The sequence below is a fragment of the Peromyscus maniculatus genome, chromosome 3, assembly GCF_049852395.1.
Source record: "Peromyscus maniculatus bairdii isolate BWxNUB_F1_BW_parent chromosome 3, HU_Pman_BW_mat_3.1, whole genome shotgun sequence".
Taxonomy (NCBI): Eukaryota; Metazoa; Chordata; class Mammalia; order Rodentia; family Cricetidae; genus Peromyscus; species Peromyscus maniculatus.
The window spans coordinates 14,449,425-14,471,620 of NC_134854.1; the positions used below are offsets into that span (position 1 = coordinate 14,449,425).

General features: G+C 37.6%; 1 protein-coding gene across 1 annotated transcript in view; it reads left to right on the plus strand.

Annotated features, from left to right (window-relative positions):
• The window catches only part of Thsd7a (thrombospondin type 1 domain containing 7A), a 398,255-nt gene that overhangs the window by 42,568 nt on the left and 333,491 nt on the right, over positions 1-22,196 (plus strand). The window lies entirely within an intron of this gene.

Here is a 22,196-nt window from a genome sequence, read left to right on the forward strand (position 1 = left end):
ATGATTGGTATAGAAAAGTACAACCTGCTGTGCTGGTACCACTCCTGGGTGGGTGGTCTTGGGTTATACAAGAAAGTAAGCTGAGGATCCAGCAAAAGGCTTTCCTCTACTGTTCTTCCTTTGTCCTGTTTTAGCTCTGGCTCTGACTTCCCTTAAGGGTTGACTGTAACTGGGATATGTAAGGCAAACAAACCCTTTCTTTCCCAAGTTTGGCCATCATTGTTATCACAGAAAAGAAAGCAAACTAGAACAATGGGTAACAATTAGTCGTGTACTTCGAAAATATTTTGCTCTAAGTTGGCTTCACATCATCTTGATTGCATAAAAAAAGAGAGAAACTTATTTTCATGAAGTCAGGTTTGTCAGTTACTTCTTTCACAAATTTTATCTTTAATGTTGTATCTTAAAAGTGAGTTTTATGTCTAAAGTTATTTAGATTTTCTTCTGTTATTATGTAAACCTTTTGTATTTTACATTTTTACTTAATTTAAAATGTTCACTACTATTTCTGTTTTCCTGTGTAGATATCCACTTTTCTCAGAAGCATTTGCTCAAAAGACAGTCTTTTCTTTCTTGAATTTCTTGCTTTAATTTTAAACACAAGCATTATACAACTCTAACATGAGGCTGACAGTGTTGGATCCAGGAACATAGATCACTTCATTGTCTCTTATCAATTTCTTAAATTATCCCAGAAAAATAAACAGCTTTAATTTTCTAAGTTTGAAGTGTGCGGTGGTTTGAACGAGAACGGCCTCCACTGACATATATTTGAATGCTTGTCCTGCCATCCCTGCCCACCCACAGTTGGTAGAACTATTTGGGAAGGATTAAGAATTCTGGCCTTGTTGGATGAGGTATGTCACTGGGACTGGGCTTTGAGGGTTAAAGCCCATGTCATTGCCAGTGAGCCCGCTCTTTCTGCCTGGTGCTTGTGGATCAGATGTAAGCTCTCAGCTAATGTTCCAACAGTATGCCTACTCACCTGCTGTCATTCATGCTTCCTAACCTGATGCCCATGGACTCTCCTGCCCTCCAGAACCCCGAGCCCCGAATAAAATGCTTCCTTTTATAAGTTTCCTTGGTTACACGGTTTTGTACAGCAATAGAAAAATAACTAAGGCCAAGTGTTCATGACTAACACAAACAGTAGAAGCTGAAGAACCAAGTGCTGTATTTTTGGGTACTAATTTGTCTGAGGAACACTATCTCCTGACCACTACTTGCTGAGTGTGAATGATTGAGGAGAATAGTGATACCAGGCCTGCAGTGGATTATGTCATGTTTTAATGTCTGCCTTTTGGGTGTGGAGGAAGAACGATCAAAGAATAGACCCATTAATATCATATTAGTCTACAAGTTAGTTACTACACTCAAACTACAGCAAGTTCTGTCTGTTCCTTTGTTTTCAAAAGGTGGTTGCCGTTTTCTTAGCAAGATGTCTGAGGGAGAAACCGAGGGAGTTCCACGGCTGTAAGATAGCCTTCTCAGTTTCCCCTTAGCTTCATCTTCATCCCAATTTTAGAGTCCCCTTTCTGCTTTTTTCCCAAGGTAAAGCCATATCATGAGAGAGTTGCTGTATGACAAACTTAGTAACCATGTTCCAGGCAGAAAAAGTGAAGAGGGAAGGGGACAAAGTTACCTCTCTAGCCAAGCTTCTGTTTTATGAAGGAATTTCTCCCCCAGGGTCTTTTAGCAGGGCTTTATTGGCCACAGCCATGTAGCCCGCCACTGACATTTCTGCTTTGCTTGCTTCTGTTAGGGAGGAAGACAAGAGAGAAGGGGTTTCTGGTGAGTTCTGCCTGGTTGGGCCATTGTCTGCCACTGTGTAGGGCTGGGAAAAGAATGAGTATGAAAAAGTAAGACATTTGAGCACAGGATGAATAATCTATTACAGAAGGAACAATGGGATATTCAAAAGAAAAGATAATAATTAGCCAAACAAATTATTCTCTGGAAAGAGAAGGAAAAAGGGGGTTGGATTAATTATGCAGTTATTCCACAACGCCTAAACCAGTTTAAAAGAAATTACTTTAAATTGAAATGGGAAATGAGATTCAAGGGGGAGTAAAAAATTGTCTTAAAGATTTAGTGAAAGATGAATTAAAGATTATAAATTAGCCAAGGAGCACATCTGAGTTTTAGAGACTTATTTTGTATAGTGAACAATTAGTCTATTATTTCCACCAATGATTGGTATGCAGATACTGACAGCATGTGAAGTTCAGCAGAGGTCAGGGTACACTCACTCTTTGTGACTGTGAAAGTAGACATGATACAAAGATAGGCTATGTAAATGTGCTATGGTGTGGTTTTAATGGTTGATCATAGATACACTGAATGTGGAGGATATAAGGGTATAACAAGTTACATAAAGCAGTTAGAGAATGAATATAGTGGAAGAATAGACTAATAGTGAAGGTCAAATCCAGGTGAAAGATGGGGTAAGCAGATGAAATAGACTGTTTCAAACTTTGTGGAACATTACTTAATGGGATATTTCCCTTTCCAAGATATGAAACACAATGTCATCATCAAAATAGGAATGAGATCACAAGAAGGGAAGGAAATTTTCAGAGTCAAAATTGAAATAGAACTGAAAATCAATCATTAACTTTGTAGGGAAACTGAGGCTGGTTGACCAGTGGGGCTTAGGCTATTGCAGAAACCAATGAACACAAAACAACGTTAAGCAATTTGCTAATTGGAATGAGTTGTATGACCTATGTAGTGGTGATTAATAAATGATTGAAACATTTTTTATTTCTAATTTTATTTATATTCTCCTAAAAGACACAATGTTTTTGAAGGAAGAGGTAACTATCCTCCCTAAGAGCACATCTCTATTAGTTACTTTTCTGTAAACTGTAACAGAGAACTCCATAGAAGGAACTGGGGGGGGGTGTATTTTAGCGCACAGTTTCATCTTGAGGCATTAATGCAGTACTACTAGCTCTTAACATGGCAATGAGAGGAGGAGGTTACTTGCTCATATGTCCACACACAGGAAGCAGAACTCCTAGCCCTCAAACAGGGGCTGAGACATAATGAACACCTTCCTGTTCCTGCCAGCTAGGTTCTTGTCTACAAGTTTCCTTAGTCTCCCAAAACAGTATCATTAGAGGACCATGTGTTCAATCCAACAGTCTCTGAAAGACATTCCATGTTCAAACTATAACAACATGCAAGAAGGCAATAGTCTCTTCATATTTTTGGTCTACTGCATTTATTATTTAATATGAAGTGTAGTGTAGCAGCTGCTGTCAGTGCCTAATCAGTGCCCATTTAGTTCTCTAGATCATTGACTGCTAACTACCAATCTCTGTATGTAGTCACCTTCTCTGAAAACTTTCATTGGCTCCTGAAGTGCTTAACCTGGCTGCACCCTTGGCTACAAATGTCAGGAAATTAGTGCTGCTCAGAGCAGAACTCAAAGAATAGCTAAGGAAGATTTGTGTGGAATATTTCAGCTCTTTTGCTCCTCACTGGAATTGTTGTCAGCTGGAGCTTTCTTCTACATTCTTGTTTTCTCAAAGGAAAGAATTCAGCTGAGAAATGCAGAAAGTTTACACAAAAGTTTATTTGGCAAAGCGGAAGTTAATATAAATATAGATAGATGGATAGATAGATATATAGATAAATACATAGATAGGAGGATAGGCGGATAGGCGGATAGATGGATAGACGGATAGACAGACAGACATAGATAGATAGATAGATAGATAGATAGATAGATAGATAGATAGATAGAGACAGAGAGAAGGCTGGAGCAGGCTGACCTGAATAATGTAGCAGTCCATCAGATTCTGGGTTGCAGATACTTAAAGAAAAAACTATTTTTTGACTGAGAGATATTAAAGGCTTCTGTGACAATCCCTGCCCCACCCTCCACCCCTCCAAAAAGGAAAGGAAACCATCCATGCAGGAAGCTATGGAAGAGAGTCCTTAAAACTGTGATAAAGATGTGAAGATAGATGGTGGCTTCTATCATCATCTGAGGGGTGGAGTGGAAGAAGACTCAGTTTCCTTTAAGGAACTGGCCACCGGGAGTTTGATCATGCTCCAGTGAATACATGGACAGCACTTTTTCCTGTTGTTCGTTTGTTTGTTTGTTTGTTAGAGACAGGGTTTCTCTGTGTAACATCATTGGCTGTTCTGGAACTTGCTTTGTAGACCAGGCTGGCCTCGAACTCACAGAGATCAACCTTTCTTTGCCTCCTGGGTGCTGGGATTAAAGGTGTGCTTTACCATGCCCAGCTTCTGGACTTGATCTCTCTCTCTCTCTCTCTCTCTCTCTCTCTCTCTCTCTCTCTCTCTCTCTCTCTCTCTCTCTCTGTGTAGGAGGTGCAAGGGTGGGAGGATGGACTTGGGAAGAATGGGAAGTGAGTTTTATGGGGCGTATTGTCTGAACTTCCCAAATAATGAATAAAAATATTATGTTGGGGGTAAAAATAAAGCATCATTTGTGACAAAATATAGAAGCCCCAAAGCCTCAGCAATAAAACTAAAGAATAGTTAGTGAAATTTTGTGCCAAAATAAATGTTAGTGTAAGAATCCATGACCAAGAAAATATCAGTCTTTTATATGAAGATTAGACCACACTTTTAAACAAAAAAGAAAATTTTTTGACTTTTAAAAATTATTAATATATAACTACATATTTTTTCTCCCTTCCCTTTCCATCTTCCAGTTTCTCCCTTGTCACCTCACCACCTCATTCTCTCTCCAATTTATGGCTTCAGTTTCTATTTAAATAATTTTAATAGTTAATATTTATGAGTGGGTGGTATATTCCAAATCATGATGGGAGGGATATCCCTCTTGGAGTGTGACTTCCCATAGTCCTTGCTGTTTGCTTGTTTGAAATAGAATATGACTCTGTAGTGTAGGCTGGTCTGGGACTCATCACACACACCCTTCCTCAGCTTCCAAAGTGCTGGGATTACAGGTGTGAGCCACCATCACTAGCCCCCAAAGGGGTTTCAAAACCATACTACAAATGATGTAAAAGCGAAGCCAGGGCCTTTTGAAGATGCAGGCTTCTTAATGCTCATGTTCGATGAGTCAGTTAGGAAAGTCCCTGGAACATGAGCTTCTGATGCAGTGCAAAGGGCCAGGCTGTAGCTCCACACCTGTTTATCACAGAGAATTCTGACAGCCACTGCAACGTATACAGAGGTGAGGGTTTCTTGGTTAACCACATAGCTAACTCGCACAGGCCTGTTCTCAGGATGACTGAATTGTGCATTTGTACTGGCTTTATATATTTCCCTAGTGGGAATAGACTTTAATTGTTTCCAGTCATGGATAAATTATGGAAGCATTATTTGACTGTCTCCTTTTCTGTTTCTTAACCTTGTACCCTGCTTCCTCACCAGAAAATGAAAGTATGCTCACATTGTTATATGAATGTCTATTTCTACAGGGGCCCATACAAAACAAAAGAGCACAGTTTTTTGTTGTTGTTGTTTTCATGGTTTTGTTTTTTCAAAATTCCAGTAAAATAGTTACCAATTAGGCAAATAAAATGGAAGAATATCATTCAATATTCATTATATCAAAGAATTCTACAATACCGTATAACAGGCAGAGAAATCCCTAATACTAGAAAATCCATCCCCTTGATTTTCTGGAAACAACAGTGCCACATACACAAAAAAATATCTTTAATGCTTCTAAGTAGAAGACTCACAAAGTTTCTTCAACTTACTCAAGACTTGGTTAATTTAATTGATGACCATTGTTTACTCAACTTTTGAAAATTTCAACAATAGGAAGCCCTTGGACTATTCATTTTAAACATTCTCATAACAATTCATTGACTTTCTTCTTCTGTAAATAAAATTTCAATGCATTCAGACACTGACTAGAAAGTGGTGAGAATGAATGAATGCTTTCTCTCCCTCTCTCAACCCCTTCTCTCTGTGTGTAAGAAGAGTGTGTTTATGTGTATGTGTAAGAAAGCATGTGTGTGTGTGTGTGTGTGTGTGTGTGTGTGTGTGTGTGTGTGTGTCTGTGAGTGGTGAGGGTATGCATGTGTGTACATTTATAAAATATAAAACTTTCTTTGTATATTTTGCAGTAAGGATTTTATCACAGACTCATACCTAAAGTTGTTTTTCCTGATGGTTTGCAACATGGACTGTCAGTTTGTGGCAATCTGTCAGGTTTTCAGAACTATAGCAGATGGCATCAAACCGTTTAATCAGAAAAATCCAACTGAAGGTTCTAGATTTTCTTTGCATTTCATTCCTAAAAATGAAATGGTTCAGAGCAGATGGGAACATTGCTATTGTTGAAAAGTGTTATTTTGAGTCAATAATTTAAATTACCTTGTATAATTATACCTATAGCCGTTTTCTCACCATGTGTGATTTAGTCGTCCACCCTGGCCTCATTTGCTAACTTCTATAAATAATTCTTAGCCTCACATTTTTCGGAGTACCTCTACCTGGGGGTCTGATGCCTGGGATATTGCTGAGGACCCTACCACACACAGGAAAGATCCCTGAAATAAGAGCTGTCAGTTTCAAAATGCATATATTAGAGGCTAAGATGTCCTGGCATTTTAGATGTTAAAAGTGTATGCTTTTCTTTCAATTTTTAACAATTGATAAAATATAGATACATTTTTGAAGGAAATTTTTCCATTTGGAATTCATTAGAAACAAATTTTCACAAACAGGAGTGGGTTGTTTTTATCAATATACAGCCAGATTCTAAATTACATTTTGTTTATTTTTGCACATTGAAAACAGATGTTCAATGACCCTGCAAACAAGAGAAATGTGTTACTTGATGGATCCTTTTAATTACAGTTACACCTGGGTTTCGATAATTATCTATGACATTTGTGGAAAACACATGAGCCATTTATGGCATAATGTAACCTAACGTTTTGTTGCATTTGACTTTTATTTTGAAGTAATGTTTTCAAAATGGCTTTTCTTTATCTTCCCACCTAGTGAACTGCTTTATATGGCTTGTGCTTTCAGTGAATCATTCTTATGACTTAAGTTTGGATTTTTTTTATTCAGATATTTCATAACTTCTTAGTTCTCTCTATAAATTAAAAGACTTGTTAAATTTTTCATTTAGCTATAAACATTATTCTAAAACTCATTTGGTTAAAACAATTAAACAAATATGGGATACTTTCTGTAGTTCAGGAATTACTAGGTTAAATTACTTAGTAATTCAGGTTCATAGTAATTTATGAGATTACTTTCAAAGTATTAGTTGTACAAAAGTCATCTGAATGATTGATTAGACCAACAGAATTCATTTATAAGATGGCTCACTTAGATTCCCAGTATGTCATAGCTAACTACTGGCTAGAACCTGGATTTATCAAATGGACTTGCATATCAAGCATTTTAAAAGCATGACAACTACAAATAAAGGTCAAAATCAGAACATATTTTATGACTTAAAAACAAGTCACATATATAAAATACATAATATTCTCTTGATATGTAGGTCACTTTTATTCAGTGTGAAAGGGAGTCATACAAAAACACATTTAAAGGTTAAATGTCTGTGTTCTATAAATGTATTTATCCAACTCCTAATGTGAAGGTTCTACAAGGTATGGCCATTGGGCGGTAGGTAAATAGTTGATTAGAGGAGGAGGGTGGTACCTCATGATTAGTATGAGGAACCTTAGAAGAAGGAATAAGGCCTTTCACTTTCTCTCTGCTTGAGACCGTTAAGGATGCAGTGAGAAACTATCTGTGGTGTTTTGAATGAAAATGGCCCCTAGAGGCTCATGTGTTTGCATGCATAGTCACCAAACAGTTGAACTATTTGATAGGATTGGAAGGATTAGGAGGTGTGGATTTGTTGAAAAAAAAAAATGTGTCATAGGGGATAGGCTTTGAGGTTTCCGAAGCCATGCCAGACCTAGTCTTTCTCCTGCTTTGTGCTGCCTGTGGATCAGGATGTTGAATTCTCAGCTGTTTTTCCAGCACCATGTCTGCTTTGGGTGCTGCCATGCTCCGCACCATGATGATATTAGGCTAACCTCGGAAACTGTAAGCAAGCCTCCCATTAAATGCTTTCTTTTTATAAAAGTTACTTTGGTCATGGTGTTTCTTTATAACAATGACTAAGGCAGAAATTGGTTCCAGGAGTCAGACATTGCTGTGGCAGTCCTGACCATTGAACAGGGCTTGATATACCATCCTAGTAGGAACATGGAAGACAGCTTTAAGGGCAATTTGAACTATGTGAGCCCATTTCAAGAAGCTTCTGGGGCAGGAGAATATTAGTAAGTGGCCTTGAGACTTGTGATATTTTGGCAAAGAATGTGCCTGTTCTTTGTTCTTGTCCTAAAAAAGCTGCCTGAGGCTAAATTGAAGACTTCAGTTAATGATATTGGAAGAGGAGATTTCAAGAAACCCTAGTATCGACTGTGTCATGTATTTACCAGTGGTCACTTTATGCATATCTATAATGAAAAGGAGTAAGCTAAGCAAGAAAAAATATTAAATATGCAGTTTAAGGATAAAAGGAGCACCACAAAATATAATGTTGAATCCAAGTACAATGCTCAAGGAGATAGTTTCCTAAAAAGCTGGAAGTGAAATGGGATAAAGGGAGTGAGTGGTGACCTCGGAGCAACACCCGCCCCCCGCCCCAGCTTCCTACTTGTAAAAAGGAATTAAAGGAAAGCTTAACCACTGAAGGAAGTCTGATGTAGTGGGTAGTCATTCCAGCTTGGTTCTGGAAGTTCCAACCCCCATTGAGACTCTGGCAACTGTCACGCCTACGAGGCGGGGCGAGGGGAGGCGCCTGGGGACCCGAGAGCTGGATGGGCCAGCGCTCGCTCTGGGTGCTCTCTCGGTGCCGGAACGCTGACCGGTGCAGACTACAGTCTGAAACAGAAAACTGATGCAAATGTATTTGAATAAGGGGAGAAGTTTCCAGCCACACCAAGTAGCATAATTTGGCAGCTTTGGTTCTGGCTTTAGAATCAAGAATACAAGAAAGGGGTTTTAAAACCTTCACCCAAGGCTAAGGAAAGACCCAGAGACAAGACATGTCAGGAGTGTCCCTGCACAGAGGATCAAAAGCCATTGTATGAAGCTGTGGAGCCTGGGTTGTGTTGGAGACGCCAAGATATAGGAAATGGCAGAGCCATGGGATAACTGCCAATGGAAGCTGAAGTCTGGGTATGGAACCGGTCCAAGAGAGAGAAGTATGTTGTAGTCAACAAAGCTGGAAGGAGTTGGAGTTCTGGAGAAAGCTTTAACATCAGACATGGAGATGCAAAACTTGGAGTTTGCCCTGCTGGATTTTGGATTTGTTTTGGTTCAGCATGTCCTCACTCTGCTCCCTGTCCTCCCTTTTGTAATAGTAATGTGCATTCTATGCCATGTGTGTTGAAAGTTTGTGATCTGCTCTTTGATTTTTCATTTGTACTGGGGATTTTAGTTAAATGATTGCCTTGAGTTTCAGAAGAGACTTTGAACTTTTAAGCAGTGTTAAGACTGTGAAAGAATATGATGACTTTTGAACTAAATGCATTCTTATGGTATAGGTACAAGTCTATAGGGGCCAGAGAATGAAATGGGGTGTTCGAATGAAAATGCCCCATATAGGCTCTATATTTGAATGCTTAGTTATCAGGGAGTAGAACTCTTTGATAGGATTAGAAGGATTAGGAGGTGTAGCCTTTTTGGAGGAAGTTTGTAACTGGAGGTGGGCTTTGAAGTTTCAAAGGTCCATGCCAGGCCTAGTTTCTCTCTCTCTCTCTCTCTCTCTCTCTCTCTCTCTCTCTCTCTCTCTCTCTCTCTCTCTCTCTCTCTCTTCCCCCCCCCTCTCTCTCCCTCTCTCTCTCTCTCCTCCCCCTCCCCCTCTTTCTTTTTCTCCCCCTCTCTCCTGTCTGTGGATCAGGATGTTGAACTTTGAAAGTGCATTTTCCTAGACTTTAGAACTATACAAAATACATGTTTATTGTGAAATCAAACTATGACAATTTGTTATAGAAACATAAACTGAGACAGAGATAGATGACAATGGCGATGGGTCTATCAGGGGAGTCACCAGCTGTTTGTTACCAGCACTCACACTCTGATGGACATGGTAAAGTATTTTATGATAACCAAAGGCTTTACTTGCTTTTTTATACATAGATTATGCTCATACATTATTTAATTGTGTTTTATAATAATTTTGCAACTCAGTAATTGATGCCTTAGAAGGGAAAGAGACTAGAAGTAGAGAAATCAATATGAAAGTTAATATTCAAATTACAAATATAAAGTTATAAATATACTATAATAATATAATATAATGAAACTATAAAGTTAAAATTCAAATAATACTCAAAAGGACCAGGCATGTGGAGCAGAAATAGACCTTGCTCTGGGGAGAAAGATGGAGAGATACACAAGTGAATAGATAAGCTTTGGATTAAAAATAACTGCAGATGATTCTGAATACTTCTGTGTCTGCTTATAGAAAAAAAAGTCCTTTAAAAAGATAGCAAAACACATGGAGACAAGTGGTGTTCAATAATAAATCTAATTTTCATGCATACCATCATGATGTATCATCAGACAAACAAGTTCAGAGAAGTAGCCAGGGATGAGTGGGAAACGGAGAAAAGGAAAAAAAAAAGAGAACTTATTTTCAAATTAACTAATGTGGAGACTATTAAGATGGATAGAGAATAGAGGGAGTGATATGAGGAAGAGGGAGGAAGAAAAAGAGGAAAGAAGGGAGAGAGGGAGATAAATAGGGAGGGAGGGAGAGAGGGTGAGACAGAGAGAGAGAGAGAGAGAGAGAGAGAGAGAGAGAGAGAGAGGTAACCAACCATCTTATTAAATAAGAAACACAGAACCAATACAGAGATGAAAGCCAAGACGTCAGAGCAATAGCTAAGAGCTAAAAACCTTACCCTTCACTGTTGCTGTTATACTACCTCTCTGAAAGAGACCCACTTCCTGTGTATCTGTCTTTTTATAGTGTTTCTGTTCTGCCTTCTCATTGGTTGTAAACCCAACCACATGACCTCCTAGTCACTGCCTGTCTGTACAGACCTCCAGGTCTTCTATGGTTGATATTGAGATTAAAGGCATGTGTCTCCATGCTGGCTGTATCCTTGAACACACAGAGATCTTCTTAGCTCTGCCTCCCAAGAGCTGGGATTAAAGGCGTTCACCACCACCGCCCAGCTTCTGCTAAGGCTTGCTATTAGCTCTGACCCCCAGGCAACTTTATTTATTAACATACAAATCACATTTTAGTACAAATAAAATATCACCAGAGAGAGGGGGGAGAGGGAGAGGGAGAAGGAAAGAGAACGAGCTGAACCTGCATGGAAGTGGACATTTCTATGTCCACTCATCTTAGCAGTAAGTTATAGAAATGATGAAGTAAACACTGTTTCCCAATTGAAATAAACCAGTGCAGTGAGAACAATACCTCTCTCTTCTTTAATCCTGACCATCAGGTTGATCTTTTGCAAATCCTTTTCACATTTGTTATGTTATTGAACTAGAATATCAGGCAAATGTTCAATGTTTACAACATATAAGAAAAAGCTACAGTCCAGTTGAATAGAGGGAGGAAGGACTATATTAGCAAGGGGGGGATCAAAATTGTGATGGTGAAAACCTACAAAGACAGCTGACCCAAGCTTGTGGAGCTCAGGGACCCTAGACCGACAGCCAGGAAGGCTGCACGGGGCTGACCTAGACCCTCTGCATGTGGGCGACAGTTGTGTAGCTTGGTCTGTTTATGGGGCCCCTAGCAGTGGTACCAGGATCTGTCCCTGGTACATGAGCTGGCTTTTTGGAACCTATTCCCTATAGTGGGATGCCTCACCCAGCCTTGATACAGTGGGGAGGGGCTTAGTCCTGCCTCAACTTGATGTGTCCTGCTTTGTTGACTCCCATGGGAGGCCTTAACCTTTCTGAATGGAGAGAAGGAGAAGTGTATGGGGGGGGGGATAGAAGGGGAGTGGGAGGAGGCAAGAGGAGGAAAAGAGGGAGGGAAACTGTGGTTGGTATGTAAAATAAATTTAAAAATCAAATAAATAAAAAGGAAAAAGCCACTGTGGGAAGATGTCATCAAGGGCTGGGGTGTTTCAGGGCTCCTGCATGCTGGAGGATCAGTCAGTCTGCTGATGAGCTACACTCCAGGCCGCAGTGCTACTCTTTTTTGAAACTGGGCTAGACCACAGTTTGGTGAATCACACCCTTGTCATCTTTTCCTAACCCCTCACTGAGAAACCTCAATATTTGTTATGAGAACATGAAAAGCTCATTGCTATAAGACAATGTAAAGGCACGCTTCAGTTGATAAGGGCATCCTCGGGAAAGCCTTGTACATGCTGGAACTGCCTTCTCAGTATAGATTTCCAAACATAAGTATTAAATTGTGTGCACAAAGGATCCTACATGATATCTAAACTTGTGGAAAATGTTACACATTAAATAGTAATTTAAGACCAGTAGCTGAAATACTTCAGGAAAAGCATTTTTTTGATCAAGTGTATGTCTCCCGAGAGGGCTTTTAAGCCTTTCTTTGAGTCACATCCCTAGATACTAACATATCTTGAAAATAACAAAAGTAAACCTATAAAAATTTCCTAGAATATGCTATTGAAATCTCAACTGTATTTCTATGATTCTTCATGTTAGTGCTTATGCCTGAATTAGACCATTAGTGTTGGGATGGATGAGATGAGATGACTCAGCAGTTAAGAGTTCTTGTTTCTCTTGTAGAAGAACTGGATTCGGTTTCCAGAACCCATGTGATAACCCACAGCTCACTTTAACTTCAGTTCCAGGGGATCTGAGCCCTCCTGTCCTCTGAGGGCACTGGGCATGCACAGGGTGCAGAAACTTACAGGCAAGCAAACACCCATACACATTAAAAGGAAAAAAATAAAAAATAAGAAGAACAATCCACTTGGTGAATTCTAAACCCAAATTCTTTTCCAAAGCCTGTTTTTAAAAATATACCTCCGCCGGGCGGTGGTGGCGCACGCCTTTAATCCCAGCACTTGGGAGGCAGAGCCAGGTGGATCTCTGTGAGTTCGAGGCCAGCCTGGGCTACCAAGTGAGTTCCAGGAAAAGGCGCAAAGCTACACAGAGAAACCCTGTCTCGAAAAAAAAACCAAAAAAAAAAATATATATATATATACCTCCAAATCATTATTGTATCTAACATATAGGAACGATTATTCATATAGGAAGGGGTACAATTTGAACAGCTCCACAGTGTAGTAAATTCACGATTATAGTAGGAAAAATTATATTGGGTTAGCCAAGGCACAATTCCCTCACCATTTTGGGAATCCCTGGTAAATATTGATTTAATCTGGGTTTGTTAAAATTGACATCACTAAAGGTTTTATTATATCCATGACATTTAAATGATAAAGAATTTGAGAATTAGACTACTGTTTTTATGTGAATAGTAAGCATTCAGAACACACAGACAAACAAGATGAAAGAGTCAAGGTTTTCTTTCCTTTGTGGGTCCTCAACAAGGAGCTGGGGATCTTTTCACATGGGGAGACTGAATCACAGCAAAATGTCCTTACTCATGGATTCTGGGTGAAATTGATCCATAGGTACAAGTTCGTGTGTGTGTGTGTGTGTGTGTGTGTGTGTGTGTGTGTGTGTGGAGGGGGGAGGGTGTGATTTAATCTACATATAAAGCACATCTTTGGTATACCATCCCAACTGAATGAAATCTTTTTTTCTGACAGTTCTCTTTCTTTGCTCTCATATTTTCTATCTGTAGTGGGATATAGGAGCACAATCATTATTGAGTTTTGGTGTCCTCATATACAATACTACACCAATTCTCTCAAAACTATTATCACATGGCTCCAAATGTTCTTCTGTCAGTATGACTAAGAATTGTAAAAGAAGTGAGTTTTTAAGAAATTGACCTGGGAAAATTAGATTCCACTTTACATTTCTTACGTTACATTATCTCTGATTTTCTGTCATGCAAAATAAACACTACTTTCCATTCTGTGTGAAAAATCACAAACTGTATCTGGTAATGCTTTTTATAACAACTGAGATTATGTAACTCAGGAGGAAGGTCTGAGTACACCAATATGCAGCTATTACTTTGGGTTAAATCACAGAAAGTCTATAGTGATGTGTGAAATGCTGGACATAAATTAAATGCCTTATATTTATTTGAGCTGTAATGAGAAAGGGTTTCTAGCAATCCTACTTCATAATTCAAATTGCTACAGACTATTTTCAAACTCTTCAGTGTTAAGATTTTTGAAAGAAAGTTTTATTGCTGGTCAGAATGTATATTTAGCTCTCTTCAAATACCTTCATGTTTCTTTGTTTCAAAGTGTCTATACTTTCAAAGGGTTTTAAAAATTGCAAATTGTTCTTGAGAAACTATGATAAAAATCTCATTTTGAAAAATGTAGCTGGTGTCAAATGGGAAAAAGAGACAAACCAGATATAGTGTTTTATCCAGTATAATATGAATTTAAAATAGATTTTGTATAAAGTCATGGAATAGAAAATGAAATTTGATTATAAGGGACCAGCATCTCTATTAGCAAATAAGGCTGAGAAAATTGACCAGATAATAAAGCAAGAGCTCGTTTTATTTGTTTTTTTCTCTCTTTGGGAATTCTTAAAAATTATAAAGGCTTCAAAATTTTCCTTCCAGGCATTGTAACCACAGCAGATTGGTGTGTCCCATGATTGAGACTGATTTTTCCTATGCAGATTGAGTCTCTAGGGCAAAATTTCATAAGTGAGAACAGCTACTTCCACAAATGCGTTTGCTGCCCTGGAGGAGAAAATGAAACATATGTCCCAACTTTCATGTTTCAAATCTTTGGTGGTCTGGAGACAGCCCCTCCACACCAAGTAGACACTTACCCAGAGAGCCATGTGCAGTTTGCCTCCGTGAAATTGTAGCTCCCCTGGGCCAGCCACGACCTAGGAAACATCTGCTTCACCACCAGACAAGATTCACAAAGGAAGCCTGCTCAGCTATCAGCTTACATTTGAAAAGGACAGGCATCATTTATTTAACTTAAATATCTGAATCTCTATAGTGAGAGCATTTGCAGACAAATTTAGAAAATACAGAAATGTTTTTTTTTAATGTTCACAGTTGTTTTTAATTTTATTTTATGACACATTTATGTTGATTCCTTTTTTTCTACTGTGGCAAAGTGCATGCAATACAAAGTTACTATTATAATCTTATTTTATTAATGTATTCATATTTTATCTCTTTTGTATATGTATATATGATGTGTGTGTGTGGGGTGTGTGTGTGTGTGTGTGTGTGTGTGTGTGTGTGTGTGTGTGTGTGAATGCAGGCCGACATACGCCACAGCACACACAGAGTTTGTATGACAATGTCAGGAGCCAGTCCTTGCCTTTGACTTGGTTTGACACATGACCTCTTGTCTGCCATTGTTACCTTGGCTAATTGACCTCTAAGCTTTCAGGGATTCTCCTGTCTTCCTCCATCTCATCAGAGGAGTGCTGGGAATGCAGATGCTCGCTGATTTGTCTGCTTTACAAGGTATTATGTTTGGCATTAATTGTCAGTGATAAGCCAGAATCACCTCAGAGATGGGCCCTGTCTTAGGGTTTCTGTTGCTGTGAAGAAACACACATGACCACAGCAGTTCTTATAAAGGAAAACATTTAAATGAGGTGGTATCTTACAGTTCAGAGGTTTGGTCCATTGTCATCATGGTAAGGAGCATGATGGCGTGCAGTACACGTGGTGCTGTAGAAGGAGCTGCTGTTCGATCCAATAAGCAACAGGAAGTGGTCTGTCCCACTAAGCGTGGCTTGAGCATATATGAGACCTCAAAAAGCACCTCCATAGTGGCACACTTCCCCCAACAAAACCACACCTACTCCAACAAGGCCGCACCTACTCCAACAAGGCCCCCCCTCTGAATAGTGCCACTCCCTTTGGGGGCCATTTTCTTTCAAACCACCACAGGCCCCTTAGAATGCCAGTGGGGTATTTTCATAACTGTGTTAATTGAGGTTGGAAGACCTTCCCACTGTGGGTGGTATCATTCCCTATCTTGGACACAGGAACATATAAATGGAGAAAGAGAAGTGAGCAGTAGCATTTATTCATTAACGAGACATGACCAGCTGCTTCAGAATCTTGCAAATTTGACTTCCCCACTACATAGGACTGTACCCCTGAGCTATGATCCAGAATAAACAATTACTCCCTTAATTTGCTTTTGTGGTAGGATTTTATTACAGAAACTGGAAAAGAAACTATGACCAATGGGTTCTGGATATCGGAACTTAACTTCTTGTGCTCAGATAGTAAGCAATTTACACACTGGACCATCTTTCCATACTATTATGGTTTTCTTTGAGGCAGAGTTCCTATAACTAAGGTTTACTTCAAATTCCTGGTCATTCAGTCTCTTTGGCCATAGTGGTGGATTACAGGCATGTTGTACCAGGCCAAGCAGTTTTTGTGCATGGTTCTGTGGATTAAGCCTACTCACATCTCTGTGACCCAATAACAGTATCCATTTTCAGAAACTTTCATCCTATAGACTTGAAACTTTGTAGCAGTTAAACAATAAATCCTCATTCTTTTCTAAACCAAATCCTTGAGAATCATCATTCTACTGTGAGTCTCTGGTTTTTTTTTTTTTATTATGATTACTGTACTTCATGTAGATGTAATCATTGTAATTATGCTTTCCTGATGGCTTTTTTGTGTTTGTTTAATATAATATCTTCCAGGTTTATTTACATTGTAATATGTGCTCAAAATTTTCCGTTATAGTTTGGGGCTGAATAATACTCTGTTGTATGTATTTTCCTAGTCATCTGTATTCGTTCACCAGTATGCAAATGACATATTTCTGCCTTATGTCAACTAGGGATACTGATGTGAAGAACACAAAGGTGTAAATCTCTGAGCTTACATTCAATTCTTATAGGTATGTACCCAACAGTAGACTTGCTGGATCATATGATAATCCTGTTTTTCACGTTAGAAAAATTGTTATGCTCTTTTGCCAGGTTGTTATTCTATTTTCTATACTAACTAACCTTGCATGAAGAGTTTCTCACCTCCTCTTCATCTCATATTATTTTCTGAATAATAAAAAAAATAGTGATCACATTACATTTGGTGTTAAGTTTTATTACAAAAAGTATAATTAATAATCTTTCATTTATATTTTTATAATATACCTCCAAGTGAGATTCCCTATTGTAAATGCATTGTCTAAGTTGAATATCAGCACACACCATGCCACTAATACCACACAATCATAAAATCAAGGTAGTAAACACACATTACCTTCAAAGCCTTCATGTGAGTGTATGTGCATTTCAAATGCACAATGCCATGTTGGCCATATGGGTGTTAACTATGGGTGTGATGTAGGGCACAGCTGATGAACTATATGAGTCCACATTTCTCCTTCTTCCCAGCACCTAGCAGTGGCCATTCTGTTCTTTGCTTTTAAAAGTCTGGCTATTTTTAGGTAAGTGAAATCATAGAGTATCTCTGTTCCTGACACTGGATTATTTCACTTCATATTCTTATCCTTGTTATTACATAAAATAGAACTTTCTCCCTTTTAAAATCTGTTTATAAATAGCCTTTTTGGCAAATTGTTTTACAAAATTCCTACTCTAATGCAAACTCTTACTTCTAGTGTAAAGGTGCCAACTTCACATGTTCCAACACTGATTGATACTATTACTTAAATCTGTGTGGTTTTATTTTTAAAAAGACTATTTTAACTTGCTAATTATTGTTAGGCAAATGTCTACCAAGTTCCAGTCATTAACTTGCACCTGAGAGGCATTTTATGAATGGCCTCTTCAATTCCCTAACTCAGTTTTTCCTGCAGGATGTTTACTTTTCTTTCCACATCATTAGTGGTCACCTCTTAGTGCTGTTTCCTTCTGTTGTGTGCAAAATCAAAACTCTGTGTATTCACATATGTGATTTCTCTCCTTTGGGTAATGGTTTATTATTTTTCTAATTGGTAAAGAATTTTTCACTGTCCATCATGTTTATTAGCAATTTCTCCATTAGGTATTTAAATTTCGACTTCGTATTTAGTTGCTAAAATCACATCAAATGTAGGTGTTTTTGCTACCATGACTGGAATGAAGCATCTTTTAACATCCCATGAAAATCCATCCTTTCATTTCACACTATCATCTACTGGTATCTTTATTATAAAGAGATACCAAATTCATAAGTATGCTGGATGTCAGACTTTTTAGACTGCTTAATTCTTCTTCTTAAGTCCTTCATGTGTAACATCATTTAAGTATTGCAGTTTATTGTTTTTAGTGTTTCTTTCATTGCCAATGTGGCTTCATTGTTAGACTTCTTTGAATGTTTTTGGCTATTATTTAATTTCCTTCAGGATAAATTTTATACTTACTCCTTACTCCAGAAAAAAATGAAGCCACTGGTATTTATATTGGAATTGTATTAAATGACCTGAGAATAACTGATAACATTATAATTGAGCTTCTAAATTTTCTTGCTTATAAATTGTGATCAGTTGACTATCATACTGTTTTGCAAACTTCAAAATGTGTTTTTATATGTTGAATATATACTAGGATTTTGACATACTAAACTTTTTTCTTTATATAACATCTTCAATGATAATTTTGTTGTTTAATATTTTTCTAATAATATTAAATTAGAACTATTTGATTATTATGTTCCTTTATTCATCTATATATTTGTTAATTTATTACTTATAAAATTCAAATTTATCTAGATTTTACCAAGTTGAAAATTACAATGTTGATTTTTATGATTGAGGAGTATACATTTCTATAAGATGTTTTGTATCATAAACCTTTTCTATTATATTCTGTATGATAAAGACTTTTTAATAGCCAATGTCTGTTTAAATACTTTATATACTTTCTCACCTTTGAAAAATCTACCTATCAAAGGCAACTGAAAGCACCAATGTTATGAGATGCTTATTTGAATAATTTTAATATATACAATTTAAATTTAAATTAGGCAAACTGGTTTTCAATAATAATGGATGTATTCCTTTACATATAGCTACTATTGTTGATATTTAAAAATATATAAAATATTACAAATAATGTTTTTATTATGTTGTAAATAATTTTAGGCATCCAAGATATTTTGGTATGTTTAGATATAAATAGTATTAGGCCATAATATTGATCTTACTTGAGCATTTTTTCAGTGTATATAAATATTTGTTATTCTTTAAAAGGAAGTGATATCATGCATGTTTTTCTCAAAAATGAAGAAAGTGTAAAATCTTGCAGGTGACACAAAATAGAATATCTGTAAGTCTTGTCTATGGTTCGGTTTTGCACTGTGATTTGTCCTTGGGGTTGAAGACAGAGTCCTTAGATGTCAGTCATAATGAAATTCAAGAGTCACATGCAAGCTGTCATTTGTTGGGTTCCACCTGATAAGATTGCTTCTCTTCCTAGAGAACACTGGTATATGGTATGCTATCAGAGTGACCTTGATCTTTAGAGTACACTCTTGAAGGTAGAAAATGCATTGTGTAATTCTGTACATCAAATTTTTTTAGATCATATTTTGAGCAAGCCCAAGTTTAAAACAGATTTCAGATTACTCTGTAATTAAAATGCAATTCTCAGAATGAAAGATTTCTCTATCAGGAAAATAAAACTTTAGTTTCTCTTTTTCCTTCATAAAACATTAAATTTTTTTAGTTTATTAAAAATATGTTTTTATTGAGGAATCACAAGCATAATACATATGTACTGTTAATTTACATTTGGCCCAAGGCTGACTCCATTTCTCCACAACCTATGCCATGAGCTATAAGGTAACAATGTATAAACTAGCTAAAAAAGAACGAATCACAGTAGCTAAACTTCAGCCAATCATAAATGGCCAAACACCTAATGAGTTAAAATTAACAAGACCTTTCTATAATTGATGAAATAGTCCTTTGAGTATGACAAAATTCAAAACTCAAAATGACCAGTTTTTTTTTAAGATCTATAAGTAAGTCATAATAAAAACTTGTTGTTTTCCATATATTTTCAGCTGTTTGCATGAAGATCACAGAATTAGGTATCAATCCAAGTTGTAAAGCATGAGCACATGGAAAACTGATGTAAATGTTTAGATCACTGTCTTCAGAGCATATGTCTCTTAACACTTTCATGAATTTTCATATTAGCGTAAAATGTAACAGTAAAAACAAAGCACATTTTAAGATAGTAATGAAATAATAAAACATTGGCTATTAACATTATTTAACTTTCAAGATATTTGAAATATTTCAAAATGTTTGAACTGTTGCACTTATTGTAGATAACATTGATGCTTTGAAGTCAAATTTCAGAGGTGACCTAATGGAAGTGTTTTTTACTTATAAATAAACCAGTAAGCCCATAGAATAGTGAATCTCCCAACCCTCATCAGAAAAGCTTATTGTCAGCAGTAGATAGCAATTAACACAGAGCCCCACTACTGGTCAACTCCACGCACACAAGACTGTGAGTGATTGGTCCCAACTAGGATATCTGTATTGTATATCTTGTCATGCTTGTGATTATTGTGGTTCATAGGTGATGCATCTGGGTAGGAATGTTTAATTGCTCCCCTCCCTTGGTAGCTTGCTCAGAATTTCCTGTAACCATGGAAGCCAGAATGCAGGATGGAGGTGTGAAAATCAGATCTAGCAGAAAACATCTGAGTTTTATGTCCTAAGTATGTAGTGTCTTTAACAATGGGGGCCCACTCCCAATTCCCAAGAGGCAACTCAGGTCTATATCAATAATTCGTGTTGTTTTGTCAGCCACTTGGACTCCCCTGTCCTAATCTTAGAAAGAGTTTTCATGTTTGTAACTGGGGCTCTTGTTAGAATATGGTTCTTGTGGAGTGCACTGTCAGTGTGTGTGTGTGTGTGTGTGTGCATGCGTGCGTGCATGTGTGTGTGTGTATGTGTGTGTGTGTGTACATACCCTTAGAAGTATTGTGGATAACATAATTAAATAGAAATAAGATGATTACTTGAGGTCTTGTGGAAAAGCTTGGTGCTATTTGCCCCTCCCCCTGTTCTGATTCCCACCCTCTTTCCAGTTGGATCCCATCATGTTTATTTTCATTTGACACCTTACATTACCTGTAAGCTGCTGTTGTCCTCACCATCACCTAGGTCCCTTTATACTTGCCTGAGTTTTGTGCTCACTCTATGCTGTTTACTTACGTATGAGAATTTGGAGCTAGAAATCACAGATAAGAGAGAACATGCAACATTTACTCTTCTGGTCTAAGTTACCTCACTCAATATAATTTTTTCTAGCTCAATCCATATACCTAAAATCTCATGATTTCATTTTTCTTTACAACTGAATAGTATCCTATTGTGTATCTTTACCACGTTTTCATTATCCACTCATCGGACGAAGGACATTAAGTTGTTTCAGTTTCTTGACTGTTATGAATTGGGAAGCAATGCACAATGCTGAGCATGCAGTAGGATGTGGAATAGGATGTCCAGTCCTTTGGGTTTATGCCAAGGAGGAGTATAGTGGGTCATATGGCAGGTTTTGTTGTAGAGTTTTGAGTGTTCTCCATACTCATTTCCAGAGTAGCTGTACCAATTTTCATTCTCATAAACAATTAATGAAGTTTCCTCTTTCTCCAAAACCTCACCAGCATTTCTCACCAGCTATTTTGTTGATCTTGGCCATTCTAACTAGGGTGACATGAAATCTCAAAGTTCTTTACATTTGCATTTTCCTTAATTGATAAGGATAGTAAATGATTTTTGAGATATTTCTTAGCCATTCTCATGTCTCCTTTGAGAACTCTTTCCTTAGATCTCTAACCCACATTTAATTGGGTCATTTGTTTCATTGACTCTTTGTTTTCTTGAGTTCTTTGTATATCCTGGATATTACTCCCCTAACAGATACATAGCTGGCAAAGATTCTCTCCCAGCCTGTGGGTTGCTTCACTCAACTGATTTCTTTTCCTTAGCTGTTCACATAGGTCCCAGGTGTCGGTAGTTTACCTTGATTCTTGGCAAGTGGAGTTCTCTTCAGAAAGGTTTTTTCTTACCCCTATATCTTATGTGGTACTTACCATATTTTCAACTAGCAGTTTTAGTACTTCAGGTTTCAAATCGAGGTCTTTGATCTACTTGGAGATATTTTTTTGAGGGTGATGC